At 39.3% G+C, this 24,565-nt stretch overlaps 1 long non-coding RNA gene across 7 annotated transcripts in view; it reads left to right on the top strand.

Annotated features, from left to right (window-relative positions):
* The window catches only part of LOC141572137 (uncharacterized), a 408,385-nt gene that overhangs the window by 67,426 nt on the left and 316,394 nt on the right, over positions 1-24,565 (top strand). For 2 of the 7 annotated variants that reach the window (XR_016018668.1, XR_016018671.1), the window contains exon 3: positions 20,541-20,587. The exons of the other annotated variants lie outside the window; for them this stretch is intronic. This is a non-coding gene — a long non-coding RNA (uncharacterized LOC141572137). The remainder of the gene's footprint in view (positions 1-20,540; positions 20,588-24,565) is intronic. 7 annotated transcript variants of the gene reach the window in all.

Here is a 24,565-nt window from a genome sequence, read left to right as displayed (position 1 = left end):
TATGTTCTCTGTAAGGCACACCATAGCCTTCTTGCACTGGATAGCATTTCAGCACTATACTTGGGGCACATTCTAAACAGCAAAATCTCTGACAAAAAGCATAAAAATGCGAAAAATGGGCACTAAATAGACTGCGGAAAGAATACTTGTTGACAGTACGAGCTGAAAAAAGAGCATGCCTTGTTGGACCTCAGCTGGTAACATTGTTTGGTAACTCAGAATTTTCCCTGCTCTGCACTTGTCCACTAATGAATGTGAAAGTGCCGAGAGTATTGATTTGGGGGTTTCAAATAAATTTTAGCTAGTTAGGCAAGTTTATATATACTGTGACTAATGAGGATCAACAGTACCAATTTCAATAAGAAAATACAGAATCAAGAGAAATACCAGGTGTGGCTCTGCAGAGAATTAAAGAAGAGCAATGTGAAGACTCCAGGGTGGAGTTGCTGATGGGAGGTCAGGTGAGGCATCTCTGAAAAGGCCTGAGATCTAAACTGAGGTCCAAATTTCACAAAGAAGCCTGTTCTGTGAAGAACAGGGGGAAGGGCATTTGAGGTGGGGTAACAGGCAGAGCAAAGACCTCAAGAGAGTATGGAGTGTGGTGTGGGGAGCCCAAGAAGGCCAGTGTGACTGCTGAGGACTGGGAGAAGGGAAGGACTGGGGAAGGGAGGCAGGCGCAGGTCTGGTCTCTGCGGCTTTGTAGGCTGGGTGAGGAGTGAGGATTTGATTCTAAGTATACCTAGACCAACATCCCGGATGATTACTATGTTTGTGCTGTTGAAGGTCAGTTTAGGAGCTGATTGTGAAGCTGTGGGGAACTGTGGCAGTGTCCTGGTCCTGTGAGCTATTTAAAGTGTGCCGTAGAAAATTAAATTTTCTTTCTTGCGCAAGTCTTTCTTCACCCTGTGAGTGACCTTCTTTGCCTTTCCAACAAATTCCTGGACAGGGAATCCTTCCCTTGTCAGAAGTACTTGATCCTGACCACTCCTTTGTTCTTCATTTCCTGACTACTCTCCATTTGCACTCCATCAGTGACTCTTGGTATATGAGGTGTGATAAAAAAAATACAGTGAATGTTTACATTAAAAAAATTACTACAGTGAAAAACACATTGCCATTAGTGCCCTTCAAAATACTCCCCTTCGCTTCGAACACACTTATCCCATTGTTCTTGCCACTTTCTGAAGCAGCTCTGGAAGTCCTCTTTTGTGTCTTTAGTTGCGCTGTTGTGGCTGCCTCGATGTCCTGAATCATTTTGACTTTGGGGGAGAGCCAGAAGTCGCACGGTGCCAGATATGGTTGAATAAGGTGGGTGAAGACACACCGCAATATTTTTGTTTGACAGAAATTGCTGTATACCAGAAGTGATGTGTGACACACAGCATTGTCATGACGGAGGATGATTGATGGCACACTTTAAAACACACCTCTCAATTGTAGTTCACACCCGACTGACTGTACTGAACAAGTTGAAACTTGTCACACACTGTTACTAAGGTTCAATGTGCCACTTCCCGTATTGAAGATACCTGCTTTTTTGTTGGATGGCACTCAGCAGCAGCATTCACCATATGTTTGGATCACAACGGATAGGCTCCATGTCAAACATCACTTCTGGTGCAGAAATTTCTGTCAAATAAAAATATTACACTGGGAAAAATATATATATACATATTACACTGTGTCCTCATCCACCTTCTTCACCGGATCTGGCACAGTGAGACTTCTGGCTCTTCCCCAAAGCCAAAATGACCATGAAAGGTAAACATTTTGAATAGATTCAGGACATTGAGGCAGCCACGACAGCACAACTGTAGACACTCATGAAAGAGGACTTCCAGAATTGCTTCAGTGGCAAGAATGATGGGACAAGTGTGTTCAAAGTGAGAGGGAATATTTTGAGGGAGATTAATGGCTATGTGTCTTTTACTGAATACATTCTTTTGATTTAAACATTCACCGTATTGTTTGGTCACACCTCATATTTCTCTGGCAGTGTTATCCCATTTTTTAAAATTCCTATGAGTAGGGGGACGTTTTTGCTTCTTTATTTTTCCTCGCCCTAGATACAAGAGCTCCTATATGTGTCGAATGACACTGAGCTTTTGTATTCTGGTGCTATAATCTTTTCTTCACCCTGTGACCATTATGAATGAGAGTGAAATATGAATGGGTGATAGCATAGGAGTTGACTGGGTGGTGGGGACTGAGGGGTAGGGAGGGGGAAGAGGGCAGTGCTTACAGGAGTGAAAGTTACCTAAATGCTCCATGTCTGAGTCTTCTCTTAATAAGGAATAGCAATACGTGCTGGGAAACAAAGGGTTGAAAGAAAAGAACGTTTAAGGTTTTTGATGTTTCTTAGTTTCTATGGTTTTATGGCGGTTGTAGAGCCGTTTGGCTAGCTCAAACCCTTTGGGAATGTGGCAAGAGTAACATAAAGATGCACATACTTCACTACCTTTAGGCATGTTGGTAACTCAAAGGTCTGATTTGAACATTTTATGCCACATTAACCAGTAATTTATTACCTTTAATCCCTGTCTAGATTACTCTTTAGTAAATGGATTGTATTCAGCCCTTCGGTTCTGTTAAGAAACAGAGATTGAGGATGATAGAATTTGTGAGTTTTTAAATTTCATGGAACATAGTTTATATGTTATATTTGTCAAACGTCCTTCAGCATGTTTGGTGAAAGTAGGCAGATTAAATTTGCCTTTTCCAATATCCTCTGAATTTTTAATGAGCTGCTATACGTCTTGTCATTTTTTCCCCTGCCTATAGCTATTGTTTTCAGCATAGCTGTGTTCTATAATTCTTTTTTCTACAAGAGTAATTTATTTCTTTTACTTTTCAAGATGGCTTCCATTTGTCTGCATGCACGTGCCAGATTTAGTATAATATAAGATATGTAAGACCCCTTTTCTTTAGAAAAGTTTTCAAATGTGCCCATGCTTTGAAAATCATCATTGTGTTTTCCAAATACGAGGAGGAATGATTTTCCAGAAAGAAAAAATATATTCCCAGTAGATGTCAGTTGATTTCTTTAATCATAAATTCATATTATGGGCCTTTAAAAAAACTGAATGTTTGTACTAACCACTATAAAAATACAATTATAAGCTACTGTGTCAATTAGGAATTAGAGGTTCTTAGACCCATGGATTATTCCATAGTTCTGTGAACACACTAAGTCTGCATGTTAAAATTCATTTTAAATATAATTAAGGACAGAAGTAAAGCTTTTAACCAGTTCACTGCTAGTTTTTGACACCATCAGCTGTGGCTGAGTAATGCAGGATCAGACAATAGACTTATTTAGCAATATGTATATAGACACATATATGAGAACTCTAAAAATACAGATACTGAAAAATATTTTACTCAAGTCGAAATTTTCTCCACTTACACAAACACTATAATTTGGTTCTGGAAAACACGTTGACTGTTTTTTTTTGTTGTTTTTTTTTACCTTGGTTTTAAACCCCAGAAGAAAAAGCACAGCCCCTACTAGTCAGAATGAACATGTTGATGAGTTGTGTGTCATTGAAAACAACCCCTCACTCTCGAGAAGATTAAGAACACAGCAGTCTCAATTGTGTGATGGGCATTGCTTGGGATCATGGACTAGACAGGAAACTGTGGCTTTATCTGTGCCCAGCTGTCTGCCATATGCAACCTACTGAACGCAATGATTTATGTTGAGAAAATGTGAATGATTCAGTGCCAGATGTAGCTCTAATGATGGAAATACAACTCAGAATATACAGATCACTAATAGTAACTTCATAGTTACGCCAGAAGATCAAATCAATATATTAACCCTATGTGCATGAAGGTAGAGCCACTTAGAATTTCCATTATTACTAATGGGGGTAATTTTATGAAAATATCACATCTGTGACAAACAAGTGTATATGCGTTTGTCACTATATTGGTAGACATGTGAACTCAATATTGGTAGACACTATATTGGTAAACATGTGAACTGCTTTGTTTTATAGACCTCTGAGGGTCAGTATCTGGGTGATTGGTGACTTATAGCATCATACAAAATAGTCACATTGGGGCTGCCGAAATTTTTTAATTCAGGGATCTAAGGGAGACTATTTACAAGGAGGTTGCCTGAAGTTAAATTAAAGTTCAGTTTTATAATATACACACTCACCATGTGTATGATAGTGACATTATATATCACCAATCATATTTCTTACTACACATTCATTTATAGCATGTCTTTATCTATTATTTTGTATCTCCCAGAATAGCTGTTGACTTGCCTCTTAAGATTTAGTTAAGATTTCCTCATATCCTTCCATAAATGTTGAAAGGTTTGAACCCACTCCCTTACTACCCCTATCAAGATGTCTTTGAATTTCCAGGGATCTTCTGGCCATTTCTTGTTTTGGGCTCATTTTCAAACTAACTCTTAATCTCGTTCATATTGGCTCCTACAGAGCTTCCCCTTTCTTCTTTCTGCAGAAACTCAAACATGAGCCTCAGGCTCCTTTCCATGATTTTCACAGAAAAAAATAACACAATGCATTATGAGAATAGCGATCTTAATGACAATTTGGCAACAGTGAGGGAGTTTAGAAACACAGTAATACCAATAATTTAAAATTTATAGTAAATATCCCTGTTCTTCAATATCTTACTGGCCATCCTTTATCCACAGACTCCAGGATTTTGCAAGTTGCCAGTCTTTCTCTTGTCTCTCGTTGCCCTCAAGTGACTCATAAAGATGTTTTCCTAAATAAAGGCAGTTTCCTCCCAATGGGAGATTCTGGCATCAGCTGTTATAATAATACTTATTTTCCCCCCAACAAACACACTTGCCATGCAGGATGTTCTCAAATTCTAAGCTCACTAGCTTTCTGTCTGTATTTTGTAGCGTATCTGTGGATTTTTTTGTTTCAGATTACATCAGGCTGTGATTACTTTGACCATCTATGCCAATGGGGAAAGGCACTGGTACTTACTAAAATAAAAGAGTTATCCTGGTTGCTTCTCATACTTTTCCACTTTATGGCACACATGCAGGAATAAATGGATAAAGTTGCCTGTGGCCAAAGATGAGTGGCCCAGCAGCTCCAGCTAGTCCCAGGGCTTTGGCCATTTAGGCCCCATGCATCCAACCCAGAACTGAGGAGATCAGTATGGAAGCACACCTGTAAACATCTCATGGCTACCCATTGGGAAGTTCTGGAAGACTATAGCCTCACTCAAGCCAAGGAAAATCAAAGGAGCTCCTCCTTTGTTTGGGCGAAAAGTCCCTGTTTGGGACTTGTGATACTTTAAGGAGATGTAGTTTTTAAATACATAGTTAAATATATATGGTATTAAGTTGTATTACCTCTAAATATGGAACTCTAAACAGAACAAAACCTAAAGCCTACCCTACAATATTAATATTACTGCATTGTTTTTTATTAGGTGATATTTCTAAATGTACTGTATTAATATGAGACATATAACAAATCTTTTGCATTTATTTTTATTTTAACATTCTAGACATTGCTCCTTTTAATTAGCTGGATAATTTAAGGGGGCTTTGGAACATCTGTGGGAAAATCACGTTAACACATGGGTGGTTAATTCTAAAGCTCATGTTCAAGAGGCATGGTGTGTGATCATTTATTTTTTTCATTCACGTATTCATTCAGGAAGTGTTGGCTGAATGCCTGGTAGGTGGTAGGGAAAGAAAAGAAAAAAGTGTGTCATAGTTGCTTCTTCTAAGCACTTTGGAACCTGGAGTTGAATGGAAAGACAGTCCTTGGATATTTGATGCATTAAAGTTATGGATGAAAGAGTTTATAGTTAATTGCCAAAATAACAGATAACAACAATGAAACAGGAATTCTTCTGAAACGGTGCTTAGAGTGAGGCAGCATTGTTAGGGAGTAAGGTATGATTTAAGCTGGTCTGTGAAAGACGAGTAGGATTCAGAGTGGCTAAAAGTGAGATAGCACTAAAACTGTGGATTCTGGCAGAGTGCAATTTAGGATAAGAAAGGGCTTGTGTTGAAAGAAAATACATACCTCCCAGAAGATAGGTAAACATTAGAACTAAGAGTTTCTCTAAGTAAAATTTTATTTATTTTTTTGAAGGAGAGGGTGAGATAAAGAAGAAATGATCAATGATGTTGGTATAACTCTAGTGTAAAATGATCCAGCATAATTTATTCACTAAATATTTGCAAAGGATTTTGTGTTAACTGTTCAGATGGGTGGTTATTGTTCCAATAATGAAGAGTAAGTGTCTCAAAATGGTTGCCTACTAAGAGAGCAAAACTAGGAATAATATGCATTTTTAAGACCTTGTAAATATTTTATTTGTTCATAGCCAACACCTTTATGGAAGGGAAACACTTTTGCTACTTTATGACAATTTATCTTGTTAGACATTCTGGAAGTTCTAATGGATGACAAGAGAAATAAGAATTGTCTGCTTCCCTTCTCACCCCAACTCAGAGTAACCACTTAGAGGTTATTTATTTTCTTTTTCTCCTCAGGATTGCTTTAGGGTCTGCAATAGAAATGATATAAAACTGTGATTTTTGAATTCCTTAGGGCTAGGGGGCCAGGGCTATTTTAAATCCTTAGAAAGAAGCGTGACTAAATTCTTATTTCTTTCTGGAATGTGCTGGTCTGAATAAATTCTTCTCATGAGTTTTGAAAATAAGTTTGTATGGGAAAGTTGCCCAAGAATTATAGTGTAAAGGGGCCAGAAAGTGTGTGTAAGGGGGAGAATCCTAGCTCTTCTACTTATGTCATTTTAATCAGTAGAATAACTCAGAAATGGAGAAGAATCTTTTTGCCAGTTGTAAAGAAATGAACTCATACCTGTTAAGCAGGTTAACCTTGTTTGTGAAAGCTTGCATTGCAGTTTTCAGTAATAGTATTTTTCTTCCACTACTGACCAAATCTGAAACTTTAAATTGTTCACACAAGAGATGTTATTCAATTTATAAATCAACTGTTTAAAACATCTCCCTCCCTCTTTTCCTCCCTCCTTTCCTTTAAATGTTTTAAACCTACACCAGGCCAGGCACCCCTTCTGGTGCCTCTTGCCTTTCTTCCCACATGTCCCTACGCTTTGATTACTTTCCAAACCAAAACCTCTAGATCTTCTCGTTCTTACAAATGGCAGTGTACCATCTGATGAAATGGAATGGATGTATCATCATTTATTCAAGGAGTTTCCTTTAAAAAAAAAAAAAAAGCAACAAAATGTAGCAGTTCTCCTAATTAAATTAGAGTTAGAGAAGGCATTTAATATTTTATTTATTTAAAAAATTCCACTAACCCTAGGGAGTCCTGTGTGTGCGAATTAGACATGGCATGTAACATTTTTCAACAGAAAAGCTGAAGAGAAAAGCACCCCAAACAGACACAATACATTCTGTTTTTACAGGTCCACAAATAGCAACAAGACAAAGCATTATGTGGGCTGCCCTGAGGTCTTCTGCAGCGTGGGCTGGCCTCTCTTCTCGTAAGGAGAGATCTGCGTTTGATTGTCCATTGCCCTTCATCTCTGTGCGTATTCAGTCATAGGGGGTTTTGTTCCCTAACTGCTCTCCAGGTTCGCAAGAGGGGCCATCTCCCTCCCTAGCCTGTCAGGCTTCCTGCATGTGTTTGGGTGTCCTAAAGCTCTGAGGAAGCCTTCCCACCAGGGCATCTTCCAAGGCATATTTTTCTGTTATATTGTGTGCAGAATTGGAGCCTGTATTCCAGAAGATTTGGTACAAGATGTAGTCCTGTTTCCAGAGAATAGTCAGTCTCGGCTTTCTTTACCACTATGAACACCTTGATAATTTGGTCTGCCTGAACCTAATTTTTTTTATTTTATTTTACCTACGGGGATCAAAAATTTCAAGTTCCTTTATTCAAATCTACATAAATGTCATCATGTAAAAGTCATTTGAAGATTGTTTTTCATGCAACAAAGAGCAACATATCATGTCTTTATTTTTGGCCCCAAAGTTGAAATGAATGAAAAGTGTTTTAACAAAATGGATTTATTGGGAAGTCCAGTACAAACATGGCCGAGAAGAAAATGTGGTGTATATTCTCTATTTACGAGTTGACCATCGTCACTTTTGTAATTTGAGAAATAAAACCTTCCAGAGATATACAGAATTAATCTCACCCTTTGAATTATTTTAGTGGGAGAGGGTTTTTTGTTGTTGTTGTTGTTTAAAACTCAGGTGAAGTCTGATACTTTTGTCTGAAGTCCACTTGGCCTTATTTTGTTTGACATCATTGGACAGCACAATGCAACCTTATACAGCACGACTACTGTGCCTTAAAAAAATTAAAATGGGTCAGTGAGAAGATAAAAATTTAATTTCTTTTAACAAGAGGAACATGAGAAAACTATAAAGTGCTTACCCAAATGGAGATATTTCCATGGATTTGTAGTTAAGTGATTTGGAAAAGATTGGTTTATTTCTAAATGTAAAGTGATATCCCCACTAAGACATACTTGTGGCATAGGAAGTCTCTAGAAAAAAAATGAAAAAATTATAAGCCATGCCCATAGACAATACTCAGCAAAAACAGAGTGTGGAAAGACAAGACGATGAAGCTAATCTTAGTCATGGTAGAGAGTGGAGAAAATTTGAGAATTATGTGCACTCAGAAAAACCCTGTATGTGCAACAGTTCATACTGAGGTAGCCTGATTGAAAGTATTTCTCTTAATATTCTATTATAGCACTTGTATTACCTGCCCATGGTCTCAAAAGAACTTTCACCCAACAATTTTAGTCCGGCTCACACAATGTCCATTTATCTTTCTGAGCCATATTCATTTCACAGTGGTGATGCAACTGATTACAGAATCAGTTAATTTGAAAGAAATACAGCATAAGTACAGTGAATCATGAAATGTTTTTATTACATTTTTAGATTCTCATTTCCTTTGCTCATGGTCCTGTGGGAGACTTAAGCAGTAATATAGTTTTGATTTCTTTTTTCCACATTCCTTGCCCATGAGAAGGCAATCTTCCATTTATTGTCTTTATTTAGTACATTCTGATGGTTTTAAGAAATCAGGGGTTCACGCAGTGATAATTTATTGAGCATCTACTAAGTGTACAGCACTCAATTAGGTGTTAATTTGACATTTTCATTTCTTTCAAATTTGGTTATTTACTGATTTTTAAAGAATGGATATTAAGGTAGACTAGAATGAAGAGTTTTGTTTTCTTTACCAGTTGTTTGCGGCTTATATTAATATGGATTGAACAATGAAATTTGCTGTCTCCACACCATCTACCCTTCAGACTTTTAAAGGCACTACTATAGAATTAAAATTAATAGATCCTTCCTATCGGCCAAACTCATGGATTGGAGGCACTTACTTCAGAATAATGTTGGCTTCTAGTGAATTGAATAGATTTGTATAGAAATTCTGTTTTCAGAAATAGAACCAGAGTTTGGATTTAATTGTCCCCCGAAGATCTGCTTGAAAAATTTGCCCCAGGCCTGCTTTGCCCTTTTTCCCAAGTCATCCCAGAATTACCACTTTTTTTTTTTCTGCTTGGCTTTCATAAAGGTAAGAAGGGCAAACTTGGTCTGTTTTGCAGTGCCACTATTTTTACCTTCCATGAAAAATCTTACCCTCCCCCCTCCCCCCCCACCTTCCACCCATTCCCACTGCCTTGCATAGACAGGACAGACAGAGTGAATGTGAAGATGAATTCAAGGACAGTGCTAATGTCCCTCACCTGCCCTTAGCCACAAGATTTTTTTTTTTTTTTGCATGAAATTAGAAGTTCATATTAACTGCTCAACTTTCAAACTTTAATGGAGAAGCCAGTCATTATTCTTCCGTGGTATGATCAGTCAATTAAGTTTGTATTATGCCTCCTGTCTTAATATTTCCCTTCTTTTAGCTTCTCCCCAACCCCAGAGATCAGTTTCTCTGCATGTGTCAAACTTCCTTTTCTCTCCTCATATTTCATTCTTCCAGGATCTGTAAACTGTCCAAGTTCTCATAGCTCACTTAAAAATGGATCGAGTCCAGAGGGACCAGTGCCGACTTCTCGTTAATCTATGAGTTTCAAATTCACAGACTTGCACCAAGAGAGGTGGGAGAGGAGGAAAAAAAAGAAAAGAGTAAGCTCACATCTCCAGGAGAGCAAGGCCCTGCTCTGTTTCTGTGGCAGGATTGTTACCTCTAAGTTCCACTCTCTCCAAGGTGAATTCTGAGCTGAGTGGTAGAGGGATAAGTCAAGTTGAATCCAGAGAAGTGAGGCAAGTATTTGCCTAGGACCCTGTGATTTAGCTTGCTGATCAAGGAAGAACATGTATATTCGCTGAATTCCCAGGCATTTCAGCCCTCAAGGAAGAGGATTAGGAGTATCCAAGGGTATTGACCTGACTGTATGGTGAATTATAACTAGAGTCTGTTTTAACTAGCACAGCTTGAGTTTCATACTTGAAGTACAGCTTAAATCAAAATACTCTCCACCATATTCTGGTGGGAAATTTGTTAAATGTTAAAGTCTAATCTGAAAGCAAACATAGCTTTAAATAAAACTATGCAACGTCATTTAATAGTGTTTATAACTTGAGTGACGAGTGTCTGGACCTAATAACCCAGATAGGAGAAGTCATTCCGCGGCTCTCCTTTCCAATCTGGACCTGTCTGGAAGCGTTTGTTTGTACTAAGTTTCCCAGTCTAAAAGTCTGTGTCATTGTTTAGATTCTGCCTGAATAAACAGGCAGAATGATAAACTTCCTCTGCAGGTGAGGTTTATATCTTTTGAACCAGACCATAGCCTCTAAGCTATGGCTTTCCTGTCCAGAGCCTGCATAATCAGTTTTGCAAATATTTTGGGGAGGCCCTACTATGTGCCCAGGCCAGTACTGTGTACTTGTAGGCATAATGATGCCAAGGATACATAGCCCCTAAGGAAACTGTGGTCACTTTGGGAAACTGAATCTGACACACATGAAATAAGATGCTCATTTAGTAAAATCCTTAAGTAAATATAGTCAAATTTCATGATGTCAATGTCATATTCAGCTCAAGCAGATATTATACACTTGGCAATCAGAAAGAGGAAAAGTGAGTCTTGGCTTTAGTTATTAGGGGACAGTTTGATGAAATAAATTGGATTTGAGATGGTCTGTGCAAATGTGTTCAATTTGGGGAGCCAGATTTTATACTTGATCTTAGCCAAAAGGCCAAGAAGCGACAGGTGCTGGATTTTAAAAGAGCAACCAATAAAATTAGCATAGATTTCTCATCCATCCCCACAACTCTGGGCAGGGGCCTGAACCAAGGGTCCCCCAGTTCATCAGCGCTCCCAAAAACTCTTATTTTCTGAATATGCTGTAAAGATATCATTTTCTCTGTACACATGAATGAATAATGTTAATAGTACCAAATTAGAGGGTTTTTGGATGGCCAAGGGTCTTTAGACCAGGTCCTATGAGGAATAGTTGAAGGATGACAGTGCATGAGCTCAGGGCTGAGAAGTTTAAGGACAAACATAATACAGATTTTCAAACATTGCAAAAACTGTTCTGTTACAGAACAAGTTAATTTGTTACAGATCAATCTAGGGTGCAAAGTTGGGCCTGTTGAGTGTATGCACCAGGGAGCATACAAGGATTTAGCTCAAATAAGAGTTTTTGCACACTTAAAATGCCTGACAGAGCAACTGTGTTTCAGATCAGTGAGTTCCTCATCGCTGAAAGTGTGACGGAGAAGTTGGGTGTCTACAATGCCGGCTGTGTGGAGAGGGTGGCAGGGTTGGACTAAGTGGGCTGCAGGGTTCTTTTCAACTCTAGTATCTTGATTACTGGGTGTGTATTTAGGAAACCCAGGAAGAAGAAATATGGTGGTTTTCTAGGTAGAGGTAACTACAGGGCAGACAACACCTTTGGGGACCAATGAGGAGAACTGGAGGTGTCCTGTGTTAGGGGTGTGCTCAGGAATGACAAAGGCACGAGTGGATGATAGGGAACTTTAAATATTCTGGTAGTCAATGGGGAGCCATCATGCTTCCCGTCCTGGGGAAGGATATGATAAAAGTCAGTGTTTGAGGAAGTTGTGCTTTCTATTCTGTGCTAGAGAGATGTAGGAGAGAGAGATACATAGATAGATAGATAGATAGACAGACAGACAGACAGACATAGATAGATAGAGATTGGTTTCAGGCAGGGAGGCTATATAGGGACTTTCTCATTTTCTTCCATCTTACCTGTGCTGTGGTGGGGGCAATGGAAACAGAAAAAGGGGGCAAAATCAGAATTTAATGGAAGGACTAATACCAGTTTCTTTGAAAATGGCTCTGAAATAGGATTCTCCTAATTCTTAATTGAGAGTTAATGTGGTTGCTTTTTAGATCAGTAGACCACAATAAAGAATTTGCATTTTGGTCTACCACTCCAGCCAACCAGTGACCTGAGACAAGTCATTAAAATTCCTCATATTCTAATTTCCTAGTTGTGTCATTGCAGCGAGACAGAACGTTTATAAAGCATTCATAGTCCTGGATGAAAGGTGCCGCGATATATTAATATCATACTATGATTATTTTGTTATTGTGGTTATTGTTCTTAGTTACAATGATGAGGCCATTTCATATATCCTGCCTTAGGGATATTTTTGTCTTCCAGCAGGGTTCTGAAAATGCCTTTTCTGTAAGGTATTCTTTAAAAACACTGGCAAATCTTTCAAATCTTTGTTTCAATATTGGTACATCAAGGGAAAGTGAAACATATGTAATATTCAAGATTATCACTCATTTCTCCCTCAATCTAATATCTAGAATATATTGAAAATACATTGTCCTCATTTATTTACAAGAAGCTATAATGATTTAGATTGGTGCTGTCCTGGGGTATTGATGTTTTTTTCTGTGGAATTCTCTGAACAGGCCTTTCCTGAAAAGAATACATTAAGACTGTCAGAATCATTCTTTTCAGCAGACTAAGCTTTGCAGATGCCCTTTGTTGAGGAAAAAGAAAATGCATTATTCTGAAAGTCCTTCTGATCTTAAGGAAAACTGAAAATATCAAATGTTCTTCTATCATTTGAACTTCTCTACAAGAAAATCCCAGAAATTTTTATTTTCTGGACTAAGATAATTTAGAGTTTACGGTATTTTAAAACATGAGATTAGAAATGTGCTGAAGAATAATGAACTTTTAACATGGATTTACTGAAAGGAAAACTTCCTTTGCCCTTGAAAAGCAGAAACCATAGAGCCCCTTTCTATTTTCTATTTCATACTTTTTTGCTCCTGAACATTTCCCTGAGTGAAGTGACGTGTCTGGCATAATTATCCTGGAATATAATTACTTAACGTGTGTCAGGAAGACATACTTCAGATATGTATTGAGCTCTGGTTGGCTGGGTCCTGCACAAGACCATGTTTTTTCAGGATTGCAAAACCAACTACCAAGCATTGGGAAAAGAGGAAAGGAGGATATCCCCTTCCAATGAGTTGGTTTCATAGTTTAGAAATCCGTTTCGTGCTTGCACTGGCAGTGCTTGAGGTCGAGAGAGAATTTATAGGGGCTTATAAAATGTGTTGCCCTTTGTACCTAAAGCCACAGACCTGCTGTTAATAGGACATGGACCCGAAGTTTTTCTGGTGGTAAAATTTATAAAGCCAAACAGTAACCTCTTTGGGAAGTTCCTCAAAGACAGGACTGAGTCTGTTAACTTCTATTTGTATAATGTCTAGCACGGGGCCACAGGTTGACAAGCCCTTACAAATGTCTTTGTTGTTGATGGTTGAAACTGGGAGTTCAGTGGGTTTGTTTACCATGAGAGATAGGAGGAGAGCTCGTAGAGGGGGAGGGAAAAGATAGATGGGCAGGTCAAGGACATATTTTGGCAGGTGTTACTACTATTCTTTAAGAAAACGAAAAAAATGGCTCAAGTGATCTTCCAAGAGCCTCCTGGCTCTGTGCTAGGAAACCGGTTCCTGGTTTGAAGGTTATCTGAGATGTTCGTTGTGATTAGAATGCAAAAGGTCATTTGTGGCTGAATTCTACCTTGGCTTTACTGTCGGCCTACGCTGCTTCATGTTTTAGTTCAGGCCCTCCACACTTTCTTTCCTCCCTCTCTCCCTTTCTTTTTCCCTCAATTACTACTTATTTGTGCCTGTTTCTCTTCTAGGTGGTAATGATCTCCCTCTTTTCCATCTCCTGTCTGGGGACCATTTAGGGAAGGTGGAAGTACTTCTAACCAGCATTTTCATATGTGGGGACGTTGAGGCTTGCTTACGGACAGAAAACAGGACATTTTGTAATGTGCGTATTGCGTTTTCTTCCACATATAGTGCAAATGGACCATCCTGTCCATAGGATGAATATAAACTGTAGAACTATTGCAGTTGATTGTTATTGTTTAGAATGTATTCATCTAAAGCAATTTTGTTGAGAAAAATTTCTCAATTTGGGAAAAAATGGAGATTAGAATCCAGTTTGCAATTGTTACGTTGTTGAGTTATTCCTGAATTAGCAAGAAAAATGAAGAAAATCTTCTCTCAGGTAGTATGTTGCAACTGAACTGAAATTCTGCTCTGCACAAATGTGCTTGTGAAAAGTTAAAGTAATTTAGAATTAAAAAGCCTGTATGTTGCTAAGTTAATAGTTAACCTCCTTCTGGGTTTTACCGAAAAGATGATCTATAGTAGAAGGAAGAAAAGATACATGCGTACAAAGTATATGGTGTGTTATGCTTTTTAAAAACTTGGCATGCAAAAATTACTGCGATTTTAGGTACATATTCTTATTTTAAAAACGTTCTTTTTCATTTGCTACATAGAACTCTGTTCGCTGAGGACTTTTACTTTGTATATTGATCAACAGGCACACTTTCTACTAAGAAGCAGGCCTCCAACCTGATTTTGTCTCTGTCCTAAGTATAGTCATGCTTAGTGCAATTTTAACTTTGTCTTACACTCTGGATTTCAGTGGAGCCCTTGTAGCCACACGTAGAAAATGTCACCCCTCGCAGGTTCTCATCCGTTGGTGGGATGGCATCCTTCAGTTCCAGCCTGTTTGTTCCCAGCACCAGGTTGTTGTGCCCTTTGCATCTGCAGGGGTCCAGTGACCTTCGTCAGTGGTGACCCTCCTCGAATCTGGTTTTGCTTCCAGGTTAAAGTGACACTACACTCCGGCTTGCCCAGCACACTCTCATTGCACACCCACTGTCCCAGTATAATTATTTGAAGCACCTCTTCCATTCTCCTGGTTTATTCATGACTTACCTCAGGTATTATTAGTAGGGAGAGACCAGTTCAAGTCGGGTGTTACTTTATACCCAATACTGTTGTTTTGGGGAAGAGAAACCATTGTTGTTAGTAACTTAGTAACAATGGCTCTATATTAATAGGTTTCTATCTGGGAAGTGGGTATCAATTATTCATTTAATCGATATTTATTCATCACCTATCTTGTGGCCAGTACAGTTCTAGGTATTGGGAACATAGAAGTGAAGAAAACAGTCACTGCCCTCAGGAAGCTTATGTTTTGGTAGGGGAGACTGGCAATCATGAAAAAAAGATAAAATTTAATGTTAGGTAATAATAATTGCCATAAAGAAATAAAACAGAGTGTGGGGATAGAGATGTTGCCAGAAGTGCTGTTTTAGACGGATGTCACAGACAACTTCTGAGCAAGCGACATTTGAACCATCATCATAGTCATCTCAGATGGATCCTGTACAACAGGGAAGGCCTCCCTGAATTACCTGAAATAATCCCAGAGGGGCCTGGAACCTTGCCAGGGAAAGGACAGTGATTAGCACCAATGCTATGTAATTTGTTTTGTGTTTTGTCTTCAACTGCTATGAGCTTGCTTTCTACATCTTATCTCCAGGCTCAACAATCCCACCATTTGTTTACTTGGTGTGATACCCACGTCACATTTTCAGTCAATTTCAAAGTTCTGAGAGCTATGGAGAGAGGTGTGCATTTTTGAACATGGCGCAGCAACACTACTGAATGTGTCCTGAGGCTGTTTCCTGTCAGTCACGTGGCTGTGTAGGGAGGCATTCTGGGAAGTTCTTTCTATGTGCCAAGTCTTAGTTCAGAGCTTCCTGCCATCTGAGAGGATTGCAACACTTCCTGAAGCTTATAGTGAAGGGAAATGGGCTCCTATATCCAGAACCTTCAGATTTAAGTGTTTGCCAAGTGCTTTGCAATCTGCCTTTCCATAATTCTCTCATGTCTGTGATGGGGTTTATCATGCTGGTACAGCACTTTATTGCATAATGTCGGGACAGATGGAGGTGGCAGAATGGAGCAGAAGAGCAAGAAATGACACTTAGCTGTGAGCTCTTTATAAGGATGGTCTGTCTGTGAGCTTCCTGTGGGGAAAAACATGTGACTGGCACATGGTATTGGCTTTCATTAAAAGTTGTGGCGTAAATAAGCTACACAAGGTGAGGGTGAGCTGCTTTTTATCTGAAAAGTTTTGAATACAATTATATTTCATATTAAGAGATCCTGTTGTTAAAGAGGAATTCTATTTCATACTCTTTTGCAGGGCAAATTTTCCTGATCTGGATTTTGTAATGAATTTTAAAGATATGGCATTTAAAAATTTTTGGTAAATGAAGAAAGCGTGAGTGGTGAGGTTGCCACTATATGGTGGGTCGGGGTTTGAATTGCTGACAGTATCTTGGATCCTATAACTGATTGGTCTGCGCCTATGTCCACGTGTCCACCCGTCCATCCGTCTTCCCATTCATGTTTGTCATGTAGGAAGTGGTTCTATGACTTACCAGTAGTGTGGTTACTCATCTCACTTGGACTCAGTTGTCTTACCTATAGAATAATAGGTATTGTTTAGATTAGTTAAAGGATTCTGTTAATTCTAGAATCCTGAAGAGTCTTACAGTTTGATTATGTGCAAGACATTGGAAACAATACAAACATGAATTAAACGTGGGTCCCACCTCCAAAAAGCACACAGTCTAGTAGGTGTGCTGACATATGGAGGGCTAGTAGTAATGCAATTAGAATGTGATCAGGAACCAAACACAGCTACAGTGAAATTGGGGGGAGAATTTGGAGACGGGGGTGGGGGGGGTTATTTTTGGCTGCAGGTGTTAAGGGATGCTTGAGGGCTGGAGGAAGGTGGCATTTAGTTTGGAGGGAAGTGACACTTATTAAGTTGATGAGCGTCAGTCGATTATCATCCTCCTCCCATTTAAATTTCACAATGAGATAGGCTTTATTATCTCCATTTAGCAGATGAAGAAACTGAGGCAGGGAATAAGAGTAAGTAACTTGTCCAAAGCCTCCAGGCTGTTCAGCCACAGAACTGTGATTGAGAAGGAGGCCTGTTCACCCCATTTCATCCTTCTGTCTTAAAGGTTGAGGCAGTAAAGCAGTGAGGGAGCAGGACAACTCAGGTGAGTAAAATACCACCTTCACTGGCATGACCTGGTGGAAGTGCCTGTGTCCCTGAGGAATAGCAGGAACATCAGGGGACCTGGGGCACTGTGCGCCCCAATGCTAATGGTAGAAACGGAGCCTGGGAAGGCAGTTTGGGGTTCCTAGGAGAGGCTCCCAGCATCTGGCCCTCAGGTCTTTATTTGGCCCAAATGGAGATTTTGTGTGGGGACAGACATGATTAGAAGAATACATTTCAGGATGTTTATGACTGTGAGACTTCATTATGATTGTAACATGCTTTCATCTACCTCAGCAATTCAGTGTGATGCTGAGGAAACTCCTCCCAATGTCTCCTGCTGTCTAAGCCCTTGAGAGTTTCATCCAGGGTTTTACACTAAGGAGCACACAGCCCTGGCTCCACCAGTCTGAACATCAGCACTTTTTAAATCCGCTGCTCAGTTTTTGGGATTTTGCGAAGAAAATTCCTTCATCTTGCCCCTCTCTGCTGTTCCCTCGACTTTAACCTATTTTCTGCTATTTCAATACTTCTTTTGCTCAATAAACAAATAATTAGCACTCCTTTGGTTTTGCTAGTGCAAAATATACCATAATATTTAGATTAAAACAGTGTAATTACTACACTAGAAAAATATATCCCCGGTTACATGATGAATTCCTCATTTTCCTTTTTATTCGTGGTATCCTGGGGTGGCCTACTGGAGAAAAAAATACTATTTGATTCTCCCTGGGTGGTCAGACAGGACTTGTAAAGACTCTTGTTTGTTTTGTGTTGAGGCTTCAAAGGCATGCAGGCTTCCCTACATAAAGATGTACTAAGAAAATAGGGATTTTTTTTGAAACTGCGATGTATAAAGAGAAATTCAGAGCCACCGTCTTCCTTCAGAACTACAAGCTAATGTGATTAGAGGGCCCCCTTTCACCACTCAGCTTTGTTATTTCTACCTCTGGTCATTACCACCAGTCTTATGGGGAAATTTGTATTATAAAAGCTATTTCCACCTGTGTTGTTTTTTTTCACCGTCACACAAACATGTACTTTAATTCTTAAAACCACATTTATTATTGAGCAAAGTTAGATTTTTTTTTTTTTTTTTAAGATCTAAGAAATCTGGTGTGTGTGTGTGTGAGAGAGAGAGAGAGAGAAAGATATTCAGGATGCTGCCTGAACATGTTTCAGGCCACGTGCTCTGCACATTCCAATTAGTAAGGCCCTCCTGCTGTGGTGTGGGAGAAAAGTTTGGAATGGGGTTAGGGCTGGCTAAATGTAGTCTACTTTTTAATGCTGTCTTTACTGAACTCCCTCATTAGCACCTCCAGGTCAGCTGGTTCCGTGTGCACAGTTGGTCTTTTCTGCCTTGCATAGTGTGTATCCACCATTTTATTTACCCATGCTTATTTTCTCCATTTCATAAAATTAATTGTACTTGATGGGGGAGGTTGATAGTGCTGAATTATTTTAGGCTTGGCAGGAACAGAGCAGCTGAGTCGTGGATCAGACGAGTGATCTAATAGGCTGTCTTGCCATCTGATTCATGAGACGAATGTGTGTAGCCAATTACATGAACCCCTATATAAGAGAAAGATGACCTTGAGCCCCTGTGAGCCAGACAGTTGCTTTAGGCAACTGCCGTCTTTCCCCGAAAATAAGACCTAGCTGGACCATCAACTCTACTGCATCTTTTGGAGAAAAAATTAATGTAAGCCCAGGTCTTATTTTAATATAATATAAGACAGGGTCTACTATAATGCAATATAATATAATATAATATAATATAATATAATATAATATAATATAATATAATATAATATAATATAATATAATATAATATAATATAATATAATAATATAATACCCGGTGTTACATTAATTTTTGCTCCAGAAGATGCCTTAGAGCTGATGGTCCAGCAAGGTCTTATTTTCAGGGAGACATGGTGTGTTCACCTACTGAAGCTGCTCCACCTTCTTGGTATAACAGGAATGTAGTATATTGCTTAACCCGTACAAAATTATTTCTTCTTAAAAAAAATAGTCACTATGTGAAATAGTTGAACTTGCCATGACTTGCCCAAAACTTTGCTTTTGGAATGAGGTGCTTAGAAAATAAGTATTTTGGGGGTATAACCTTTAAAAGAGAGCAAAACCTCCAAGCTTCTTCCTTATTGTGTCCAGACATAACCTGTTGTTATAGACTATTTTTTAAATGAGAAATATTAGAGAAAGGAAAATACATTTTTTTGAATAAGGAAATTAGAGATATTATAAGCTAATTTTGCTGGATATTGTATTGGGCAATTTTTTGTAGATAAATACATTCTCACAAAATACCAGAATTTTTAAAAAGATAAATCTGGGTGCAGGAAACAAACTTAACCCTTGATAACATCTTGCTTATCTTTTTAAGTCCTGGAGTCAAAGTTCGCCATGGCTTTGATGTGACCCTACCAGTAATGGGCTGGCACTCTGTAAATCGCCCACGGTGTAGTGGGAAACACTTCCCCCTTGGGGTCAGCCAGCTCCTGGTTTTGATCTATGGCTCTGCTACTGCTAGTTCTATGACCTTGGACAAGTTACTGCACAAACTCAGCCAGTCTCTTTGTCCACAGCCTTCTCTTGCTATTGAGACCAACCTTACAAAACGGTTTTGGAGGTTGCATGAAATAAGCTACAGAAAATCACTATCTAGGGTCTAGCATGTGTGTTCGTGTTTGTTCCCTTTCTTTCGTTCTGATTCCATCCCCAGGGTGAGTATGTGTTCAAGTGTAGAAATATTCTGTTAGCTTTGGGAGTCACTATGGAGAACATCTAAAACATTTCATTTTCCAGATAATGAAGTCTAGGCCCACAAAAAATGAGTGACGTGCTTGCAGTGCCCTAGAATAGGAGTAGCAGAGCTGGTGGTAAAACCATGCCTCGCTGGATGCTTCCAGCTTTCTCCAGGTGGAGGGAGGCCTTAGCATTTTGTAGCAAGTTCCTGGCCTGGCTCCAGAGCAATCAAGGCCAGTGTTAAAGGTATAATTTAATAAACAATCAACTTTCGAAAATTTCCAGTAGGATCCTACAAGGTAGACAGAGCTGTCTACTGAAACTTTACTGTGTCCTTCAGTATACTCTTACAACTTTTGACTCAGTTTCCCTTTCTCTCCTAGTACTCAGGATACTACAGAAGCGTTAACACCCAGCATGTTCAGTTCAGGTAAGAGACTGTGGATGGGGAAGCTTTCCAGATAAAGGCTCAAACTGCTTCTCTTTGTGGCTACAGCCTGGTGCTTGCTCTTTCCTGGGCTGCTCCAAAGATCCTAATGGTCACCCTTCCCCTGGTTCTTTTCCTGGCCTCCTTAGAGGGAGGTGCATGGCAGATGTCAACTCTCTATCCTTTGTGTTTTAATCTTTTTTTCAATGTGTATCTCTTAAAGATAAGAACTCTTTGTGTTTTGAAACAAATACGATACTATTTTCACACCTAAAACAAGAGTTAACAATAATTCATTCAAATCAAGTATCCAGTTAATGTTGAATACTCCCCTTGTAGAGACAGATACTGTAAAATCAGATCTCTTAGGGATGTGATATACAGCATGATGACTGTAGTTAATTCTGCTGTGTGGTATATTTGAAAGTTGTTAAGAGTAGATTCCAAGAGTTTTTACCAAGAAAAAAACATTCCCCCCCCCTTTTTTTCTAAAGTATCATTATGTGGTACACTTTAAGCTTATATAGTGCTGTATGTTAATTATATCTGAATAAAACAGGAAAAATAAAAGCACATCTCTATGTGGTATTTCACATATTCGAAGGTACCAGAAGTTTAGTCTAGAGTAGTGGTTCTCAAGGTGTGGTCCTGAGATCAACAACATCAGCATTGTCTGTCTGGAAACTTGTCAGAAATGCAAATAGTTGGACCTTACCCCAGATGGACTAAATAAACGACTGTGGGATGGGGGTGTTTTAACAGGCCCTCCAGGTGATTCCAATGCGTACCCTGTTTCCCCGAAAATAAGACCTAGACAGACAATCAGCTCTAATGAGTCTTTTGGAGCAAAAATTAATATAAGACTTGGTCTTACAGTAAAATAAGACCGGGTCTTATATAAAGTCTTGCTCCAAAAGACTCATTAGAGCTGATTGTCCAGCTAGGTCTTATTTTCGGGGAAACACACACGGTAGTAGAGTTAAGGAACCACCAGTCTCTACACACCCTATTTTACACTTGTCTTTGTGTTTAACACAGCAACATGTACTGAGACTCAAAATCCTTACCCCTGGTCACTGTGATATACTAAGAAATATATATTTTGGTATTTGTCCCTGTGTCGTGACCAGAGTTCCTAAAAACCTTGTAATTTCCTAAGAGCAATAGGAGTATCTTTTGTTCTAATATTTATTGCCCCTGCTCCTGAAACAACTCTGGAGTGTTGAAGGTAAAAGAACCATCTTTTGTTATTCAAAACAAGTCCCTTTCAACTACACCTGAGTTTCTGTTACTGCGTTGACTTTTGGAAACCCCTAAATAAGGGAGTCTGGTTGCCAGGGGAAACAACCTGTGATTAGAGGATTGGCACTTTCAGGGAAGGCTGGAGGTTGAGTTAATCACCAGTGGCCAATCATTTAATCAATTATGCCTACTTAATTGCCCTATAAAATGAGGTTTGGAAAACTTCTGGTTCCATAAGAAGGGGTTTGGAGCACTTCCGGTTGAACTGGCGCTTGGAAGCTCTGCATACCTTGCCCTAGGAGCTTTCCGTCAGGCTGTTCCTAAGTTATATTCTTTATAATAAACCAGTAATCTGGTAAGTAAACTGTTTTCCTGAGTTCTGAGAGCTGTTCTAGTAAATTATAGAACCAGAGGAAGGGGCTGTAGGGACACCTGATTTATAGCTGGTTGATCGGACGTACTGGGTGATAACCTGGATTTGCAGTTGGCATCTGAAGTAGGGAGCAGTCTTGTGAGACTGAGCCCTTAACCAGTGGGGTTTGTGCTCACTTTGGACAGTGAGTGTCAGAATTGAATTACATTGTAGGACACCCACTCAGTGTCTGTCAAAAATTGGAGGATTGCTTGGTGTGAAAAAGAAACATATATTTGGTGTCAGAAGGAATAAAGGAAAACGGGAATGGAGGAGAACGGGAGTTTTTGCTCTTTGATTACCGATATGGAGCCAAGCCTTTCCTTGTCTTTTGGGGCTTATCCCAAGCCTGCTCCACCTCTGCCTGTGGAGAGCCTTCAACTTAGCCTGCTGCCGCATTCGGAAGGTTGTGTGCAGCTGGGCTGGAGGTCATGGTCAGGACTTCCTGGGACAGGGCAGACTGAGTGAAGTTGGAGATATAATGTATTTCCTAGAGAAATTATGCACTTCTTTTTAAAAGTGCATACAGGCATACTTTGGCGATATTGCGGGTTGGGCTCCAGACTACCATGATAAAGGGACTATGGCAATAAAGTGCGGTATAATCTTTTTTGCTGGGGAGCGTCTTGCCTTCCCTTTGTAAAAAACTAAACACCTGTGAAGCGCAATAAAGCGAAGCAGAATAAAAAGAGGTATGCCTACAGTTCTAAGGGTGTGGTTCTCAACCAATGCCTGCACAGTGGACTCACCTGGGTGGCTTAAAAAACACTGTCAACTGGTCTGACCCCAAGAGATTCCAGTTCCAGTTGAGTTGGAGGTGTGTGTGGGTTGGGGTAGGTGGTGAAAGGGGTGGGGTCCCAGCCTTAGCATGGCTCAAAGGCTCTCCTGATGATTCTAACTGCAATCATGGTTCAGAACCACTAGACTTGTGTTTGTTTGAGATTCAGATGAGAAATAACTGAAAATATCTTGCAAGAGTGCACTCTTGGGAGTCTTACGCTGCACGTCAGTTAAGTGCTTTCATCAGCTATTAGTGACAATATGGGGGGTATTTTTCTGCTATCTATATAGCCTTTTCTGTTTGTTGCTTTGTTTTTCGCAGGCACAGATATGTTGCACAATATATCTGGCCAGTTTTAGGTAAGGAGATTTGACTACCATTTGTCTACCCAACTGTAGGTGTCTTAAGGGGGGAATATGTGTTTCTATAGCTGGCAAGTGACCTCCCACCTCACCTCGGCAGATCCTTTCATGTAAGTAGATACAGCTCCAGGAAGCGAAATTAGAGAGACTGATGTTACATCTTGCAGTGTGAGGCATTTTAATTTTTCTAATAGTATCAGTGGGGCCAGAACCTTCCTTGCAGTCCCGAAGTAATGGAAAGGAAAGATTGAGCTGTATTTGTTGGTTGAGTGTTGAAATATTCCATGGAAAAGGGAAAGGGAAACAAGTTCTACCACTGGTTTTTCTTGGCAGGTTTTATCACCTTCCCCCCCAAGTTTCTGGCAACTGTGATTAGAAATTGACTTGCAGGATTTGCTCACACTCCTTCCCAAGACATCTTTTGCTTGCTTGCTGCTGACTAGCAGTAGTTAATTTGCTATCTCTCACATGTGTTATCCAAAAATCACAGAACTCATTAGAAATAAACAGCATGAACTTGGTCCTCACATTTAGAGGATTAGCCAGATGTAAATCTAAGTTGCACTTGGGAGGTTTTGTGGGCCTCATTTAAAAATAAATAGAACTCTAGCCTTGAGTAGAAACAGATTTTTTTTTTTTTTAAATGAAATATCTTACTGGAAAACAAATTTTATTTTTCCAATAAAAAATATGGGGAGGAGGTAAGCTTTTCTGGACGCCAGCGCTTATTTTATTCCATGCCCTTTACTTCTGCTTGCTGAAGGCAGATGTGGCAGAAATAAAGACCCAATTTTATTTTCCAAACTGGGAAAAAATTGAATCAATTCAGGAATTTATTCTTAATTGACAGCAGACGTTTAAAACCTGATTGGTCACGGTTGATTATTTAATGTGCCTTTTAGGAAAACAAATATACATTTATGTGTTTCCCAAACCATGTAGACTCAACACAACATAAGCAGGTTATTGAGGTACTGGTCTTGAGAATCTCTAATTTTTAGAGCTTTTAAAAAACATTTCTTGCTAAGAGAAATTGAAGAGCTATTTTTCATGTGATTGTAATACATGATTTATGTGATTAGAAAATTTCTGTTTTCTATTGATATGCAAACTCACTGCCAGCAATACCAAATATTCATCTGCCACCTGTTTTTAATTCCAGCAAAACCTATAATTAGAATGAA

The sequence above is a fragment of the Rhinolophus sinicus genome, chromosome 14 (genome assembly GCF_057876585.1).
Source record: "Rhinolophus sinicus isolate RSI-liver-muscle chromosome 14, RSI-T2T, whole genome shotgun sequence".
Classification (NCBI taxonomy): Eukaryota; Metazoa; Chordata; class Mammalia; order Chiroptera; family Rhinolophidae; genus Rhinolophus; species Rhinolophus sinicus.
The sequence above is the reverse complement of the archived record's forward strand: the minus strand, read 5'-3'. Positions and strand labels throughout refer to the sequence as shown.